At 44.7% G+C, this 7,255-nt stretch overlaps 1 long non-coding RNA gene across 1 annotated transcript; it reads left to right on the top strand.

Annotated features, from left to right (window-relative positions):
- Nucleotides 1–2,223: 2,223 nt before the first annotated feature.
- Nucleotides 2,224–6,893, top strand: LOC129385477 (uncharacterized). Its single transcript, XR_008612992.2, has 4 exons — nucleotides 2,224–2,353; nucleotides 2,418–2,494; nucleotides 5,703–5,789; nucleotides 6,853–6,893. It is a non-coding gene; the product is annotated as an uncharacterized lncRNA (long non-coding RNA).
- Nucleotides 6,894–7,255: the final 362 nt, after the last annotated feature.

The raw sequence follows: 7,255 nt of genomic DNA, 5'->3' as shown, positions 1-7,255 counted from the left end.
TCTACTAGGGTGGTTGCTTGGGCTAGTTGGTAATTCATGATAAAAAAAAATGACGTACAGCGCAGTGTATGTCGTCTCTCGCAGTCCTTGTCCTTCGCCCTGTACGTCATTTCTTGTGTGCGCAGAGCTTGTAGCTTCGTGTGCGCTATGTTATCGCCATTTAGTTCGCGTTGAAGCGAGAGGCAGCACAAAGGTCAGTTCGATCGCTTGTGATGCCGCTCTTCCTCATGCCAGCGTTCTGACAGTGAGTGTCCGCACTCATCGAATGAAACGTCTTTATCTCTGCCTGTGCGCGCATGACGACATGCTCGTTAATTTATTTAGTAATCGAATGTTTACGATGTTATGCTGGGATAAAGCTACTACTACCCTTACTTCGTATAGCTGTCTACTAATTGCTTATCGCAATTGCTGCTTCACCTTTCGGGCAAAATTGCGAGTTTTTAGAGCCAATCTGTATAGCTACCCCACCCAATGGGCCTTTCGTGTCCGTAGGGAAAAACCGCGGGGGGAGCGCGCTGTGTGCGCCGCTGGGTTCCTTGCAGCACCAGCAGATGGCACTCGCCTAAGCGCATCCGCGCTAGTGGCGGAGCCAGCCGTGCGGGGGAAAGAACAATGAGAACCAGAAAGCTGGCCTTCGCGTATAGCTTTCGCCGCAAGAGTTTCCCGGTGAAGATTACGGTAGCATAAGCTGCAGTTGCCGGGAAGCGGCAACTATACAATACGAAGCGGGGAGTAACGTAACTACACTTTCGTATGCAAAAAAAGAGCCCGCCTAGCAACCGATTTGTGTTGTGACAGTGCTATGGAAGGCTACGTGTAGTAAGGACTCCGTGCATACGACGCACGGCTAAAGTGTAATTAAGTGCGCTTCTCTTCTCTCTGGTCCACTTTTTGTAGGTGCAAGAAGTAGTGGCTAATAATTAACGCACCTAGGCTCATGATTAGGCAAAGTGCATGCGAATGTCACCATGTGAATAATTTTAAGCATCATTCTAGATGTCGCTTACAATTTCGCTGTGTAACCACCTTCACAGTGTGGATTATGTAATACCCCGACAGGGGTCCTTAAGGAAAAATAAATTATAATGATGATGATGATTAGAGACCATTCTTTTATCACGAGCACCCATGTGTGCGCATCCTTTGTGTTTCGCTGGTGCTCCTTTTTTCAAGGTCAACACCATCTTTCCTCGCATTGTTGATTAGCTTATACAACCGGCATAATGGCCTGTTTTGTGAGCTTTAACAACCAACGCACGAAACTATGGTTGTACAGAGATGTTCTATATTTTATAACCATGTCAACTGGACGTTAACGTGCACAAAATTTAGAAATATTTCGTATAGCAGCGCAATAAGGCGGCACCCATAAATCGAGAGGGAAATCCTCTACAATGAGGTCATCTGGTCTGCCCTACATGGCACAAATATACAGCATTCCGATCTGCAGGCTCACTGAACCGTTTCAAATTATATATAGAAGTGTTGTTTAAGACCCTCCTGGTTTCTAAGCAAATCATAAATATTAGATTGCGTGCAAAGCAATGATATTCACGTGTTTGCGTATATCTACAATGACAGTCATAACAAATACTGCATGATACGAGTGCTCCTCTAGCATACAGATTAGATTTGCGTTCTGCATTTTGTAAGTTGGAGAGAAAACAAATAAACTTATATAAGGTATCACATGGGTTACCTTTTACTTTGACTGTCAGTGTTGAACAATAACCAAGAGCTTTCCCGGTGGCTTCACTGGAGACCAAATTCCCACTGTCAAAGGACTGTAGAGTCAATCCTCTCTATGACGAGTATAGTTCCACGAGCAATGAGGTCGTTTCTGCAAGCCCGGTATTACATTTCACTCCAATCACGCAAAAGGGGAGTTGTGTGTGTGTAAACTTCAGCAGCATCCAAGCTCCTTTGAATGACTTCTCCCGCACTGTTACACACTGATCTAACCCCCGCTGCTCCCCTAGAACGGCGCACATTGCAAGATTGTCTTAAATCCATCTGTTGTGTAAGTCATCGATCTGAAGAGCATGTCGCTACTTACCAAACCCCTTCAACACGCAATGCTTTGTCCTTTAGTAAAATATGGTACGGTACGAAAGGCTGAGGAGCCAATTGTACCTCCGTTTACCAATCTGTGAATTCATTCCATTGACGATCTGTGTGAATATAACTGTACTTCATCTCTTTTTTTTTCCTTGCAGTTTCTTGACAGAAAAGATAATATATGGACCGTCATAACTACAGCTAATGAAAGCCAAGAGTGCAAGGTCGACAAGACACAGTTTATAAATAGTACGAATGTTTTATTTTCCAGGAAGTATCGGACACGGACCATGTAAGATCATTCATATATGAGCTCACCTTTGACTTTGCATGAAATGTTCTTTATTCACGTACAGGACCGTCACTACTAAACTCTTTGGAAAGTTCAGCGGTAATAATTCTTATTACAGCACTATGGAAGTCGGGCCCCCAGGTAAGTGTCAACGACCCTTTGCGTTTTTGTGCGTTTCTAGGATATATCGACCAAGCAAGTTCAGAAAAGTTTGACGTTCTCAATAATGTCGAGCATAACATCCAGAAAAGCGATATAATCCCCTCAGTAATGCCAACATGCAATAAATGTTTCAATTTACCAACCAAAATCACTGAATGCAGGATGCGTACTGACCCATTCATTCTTGTGTAATCACGCCAGAAGCCTTCTCCAATCTACCCAACCGGGTTCTGCTGGGTTTCATGTGGGGAACATAGGTTCGAGCAGGAACCTACGTTCAGATTTGTGTCTTTCACGCTTGTGTCTAAGACACAAGCGTAATAACGACTGCAGACGCTAGATTTTATTACACCTCGCGTTAAGGGGTCTCTTTTTTCAGCGGGACACACGACGAATGCTTAGCAAACTTATAGAAGACCATGATACAGGGGAAATGATTTTATTCCGATTAGCCTAAATAGGATACTTCACGCACTTTGAGCTTATTATCTGTCTGCCTTTACGTCAACTTGGGTCACTGCGTAGTAGCTATGGTCTTGTGGGGAGAGCATCACACTGCTGTGCCGTGCGAACTGAGTTAAAGACCAAGCGTCGGACCAACTTGAATCACTGCATCTGCTTGACAACGAACCTGTGCCACTTTTCAATGCGCCTCTTTCACGGCAACTTGAGTAACTGGGTATTTGCCGAGGGGCACGCGCCTCTCTTCATTGACAAAAAAAAGCTTGAAATTTATCTGGTCCTGCGCGGAATCGAACCCTCATCATATACTCGTATATAACGTCGTATATACGTTGTATATACGACGTCATATATACGGCTCATATACGACGTATATACGACGTATATGCGTAGTATATTCAGCAGTGTTGCCTGAATAAGTATTTACCGAGGCGCCGTGCGCAGACTTCGCGGCGGCACCCATAGATGGCACACAGTGTCCAGTGGTAAGCGCGACAGATAAGCCTGGCCGCACACACGCTTTATATGGGACGAATTTCGGTTGTGTCAATACGGTCAATAGGTCGCTACATTGCTTCAATGCTAATCGCAATGCCGTCGACACTCATCGCGAGATGTGTTCCCCCGGAATTCGTTATGTGTCCTCGTCAACTTCTTTGTCTGGACATGCTTAATTTAACGATACTTCAACTGTTGTTTTTTTTTTTATTCCGCGCTTCTTTAGTAGCTTGATCGGCGTTCTACCTACGTTAACAACGTTATCAGGCTGTCATAAGCGGTGCATAATTACAGAGAAATTGAAATGAAGGACACGAATCTTCGTAGTACACCAGCCTTCACATCACAGCCTCAAACTTACAAATCGCAGGGAGAGAACGGGTGCGTTGATTCTGGAATGGCGGTCCAGCTATCCACTGCTGTCCTTCATTGCGGTGATTCTAGAAACCTTCCTTTTAAAGTGATAATTTTCTCTGTCTACTTGCGCACTGTGGACGTTTCCACGGACGGATTTCTCGCACGATAACCTCGAGACCGCCGCCCAGTGGCACGACCGCGAAGTTTGCGCGTTGCCTCCGTGACGAGAAGCGTGCTGCGCCGGTGGCTTCGAACGCTGAGTATTGTATACCCTCGCTCGTCACACACTCAGTGGCACATACTAATCAAAGCTGCCGAGAGGTTCAGTGAAGAGCGGCACATACCTAGCACATTTACGACGCTGCTCGCCAAAGCGTAGGCGTGAAAGCCGTTCATTGAAGAGCGACACATATCCAGTGCATTTGTTGCGCAGCCTGCTAAAGCGTCGGGTTGCTGTCCTTGAGGTGCACTTGCGACGTGGGCTCGATCCCGCTCAGCATTGGAGAAGTTTAGGGGATATATTTCGTCATTGTAGAGCAGTGCATTCCCAAGAGTACACACCTAGTTACCCAAGTTGGTGTCAATGACGTTCATTGAGGAGCCACACTGACCCAAATCTAGTAGTCCAAGATGGCGTAAAAAAGTTCCTTCGAAGAGTGGTACCTGGCAAGACCCGCGTCTACAGTGACCCGTGTCAGCGTGAAAAAGGTTCGTTGAAGAGCGGCCCGTATGGAAACGTTGCCACATACTCAGCGACCCAAGTTACTCTGATGGTTGGTTTCGATACCTCAGCACAGTAGCCCGATGCCACCCATTCCACCACTGCCTACCCAGTGACCTAGGTACACGGCAAAACGGTTAGACACAAACATACAAAAGTACACAGCTATATACATGGATACAAACATACATAAATAGATAGATAGCTCCCCGGAAAGTGCACAAAGTAGCCTAAGAATGCTAACGCAATCATACACGACAAAACCACGTGATAACGCCTAAAGAACAGATAGGATTATCCAAGGGTCAAATATGATAAATAAGAGGGAAGTAAGTCATATTCCTAATTACAATGCAAGAAACTTTCAGGAGGAAGTAAAAAATGGGAGGGGAGGGGGCAGCACTAAGTAAGTAAGAAGGAAATTTTGCACAAGAAAGACCAAGATGTATCCAGTAAAACATAAGTAGGCTAATGTCAGCAATATCACCCATACAATACAGATAGCAGAGGTCTTCTCTACTAACCTGCTACTCCCTTGTAGACGGCCTTGTCAGGACACGTCGGGTCACACAGGGGAATACAAGCTAAACCACTCCCTCGCGTAAAGGGCGTAAACGTGAGATAAAGGAGAGCAGGATTTGCACTGGTGCATAATCCCGTCGCACACAACCGACGGACAGGTCTGCTCATCTTGACGAGCGTGACGATGAGGCACGTCGTGTCTCAGGCGTTTGGCATCCGTTCCATTTGTGGCCGCGCAAAATGAACCGTAACAGCATCTTCAGCCTGAAGCCAACGTTTGGACAAGAAGACGACTCCTCTTCAAGCGCAAACTTGATGAAGGGACGTCCCCTGGGTGAAACGTTGGTCCAAGCTGAAGTCCTTCTTGTTCGTCTACTGTGGACATATATGTGTTAGTAAATTACTACAATATACAATAAGGCTTGGGACAGAGAAATATAAATATCACTTCCAGACTTTCAGAAATCCCACCAAGCGATTACCTGTATCAGTTCCGTGCGGTGCATAAACACCGGGATCGAAAATTTAAACTAGGAAGTGCATAAGACTGCATAAATGTAGGTAAAAAACTCTAATGTCTTATTTCATGTAAAGCGAACGCCAATACCTTCTTTGCAACTAATGCAGGTGGAAACGCTACAAGCGTGGAACAATTGATATATCAAGGAAAAAACAACAAGTGTGGAGTATTTGTGCTCCGGAACGTAACCGGGGGTACGTAAAATATTCCCAAGATCATAGCGCTTCAGAAATACATTTGAAATTTCTTAAAGGGACACCAAAGCGAAACAATAAATCAGTTTAGACTAATAAAGCATTGTTAGAGAACCCTGCAGGCAGTCATTTAAAAAGAATACTTTGATTATTAGATGAGAAAATGAAGGTCCAAGTATCAGTATTTGAATTTCGCGCCGAAACCCCAGCACCTGTACGTCAGCGTGACGTCAGGGATACCAAAGTATGTTTTCGCATTTGGGCCGCGTTGGCTGAATAAAGGTTCCCGAAGCTTGGCATGTTTAATATTTGGTTCCTTTAGAACACAATGTAGTCAATCTGTACCGCTATATATAATTAGCAGGTCCTAGAACATGCCATCAAAATCCAAGACGTCACAGCCCCCAGGGGCGGGAACTCAAGTAGGCGTCGCCACCCGTATTTCGTTCTTGCGCTTTTTCTGGCTTACCCTAACGTCTTAGCGTTGCAAGAGTGGTGTTTCTGGCGGTAATTTACTGATGTAACGGTAATTTACTGATGCAGAAGAAATCACGTTTCACTTTAGTGTCCCTTTAAATGCCAGGCAAATGTGACGCTTAGGAGACTTCATCGAGATTTGTTTTAATACAGCGCCAAACCTTTCTATATTGACGAATAGGAAATTACGCAATAAGTTCCGTAATTGCGAGCGGTTATTGATAGGAGATTGTCCAAGTCGTCACTGCAAAAATAATTAACGACACAGAAAGACAGAAAGACGCCCCACAACAAGTAGCCATCATAGCACAGCGTGCGACTTGTGCAATGAGCCCCTGGTTACTATTTGCTTGTTTAGCATAGTTCTTAGCCATAACTAGAGGTTAACGTGATGTGGCCGTCTAGCATTTGGAAAAAAAGTGACCACACGCATACCTCCTTTATTAACTTTTATTACTGGCAAATCAAGTGCCGAGGCCTGATTTCTTAGAGATATTTTTTCCAGTCTTGAAAGTCATGAAAAACTACACTAGAGTAGTTTCTTCACGCAGGTTACAGCTCACGCTCTTGTACCCTTTTCTTTCAGTGATCACCAGGCCGTCTTATTACTTCGATAATGCACCATGTGAGTACATAGCAGACTGCGCATATGCCTTGCATGTGTCACCTGCACCAAATGTACCAAGTGTAACATTCGCAACGTTCACTGCCACTACGCGGATGTGTTTGAAAAGTCACTGTAGCCGGAGACCGTAATAGTCAATATGACTTTACTTAACGCATGCAGCTATACTGAACAGCAGTCACAGCGAGACCTAGTTTGCACAGCATTCATTTTCTGAAGTGAAACGTCTCTCGAGCAGAACAAAAATGTTTTAAATCACTTTAAAAAATGTAGATGCATCCAGCAATAATATGAAAATCCGTGTCAACTGATGTTCAGGAGTCAGACGCGCGTTAGACAATTACAGCGCGGTCAGTAGGTTTTC

This window comes from Dermacentor andersoni, chromosome 7, assembly GCF_023375885.2.
Source record: "Dermacentor andersoni chromosome 7, qqDerAnde1_hic_scaffold, whole genome shotgun sequence".
Taxonomy (NCBI): Eukaryota; Metazoa; Arthropoda; class Arachnida; order Ixodida; family Ixodidae; genus Dermacentor; species Dermacentor andersoni.
The sequence above is the reverse complement of the archived record's forward strand: the minus strand, read 5'-3'. Positions and strand labels throughout refer to the sequence as shown.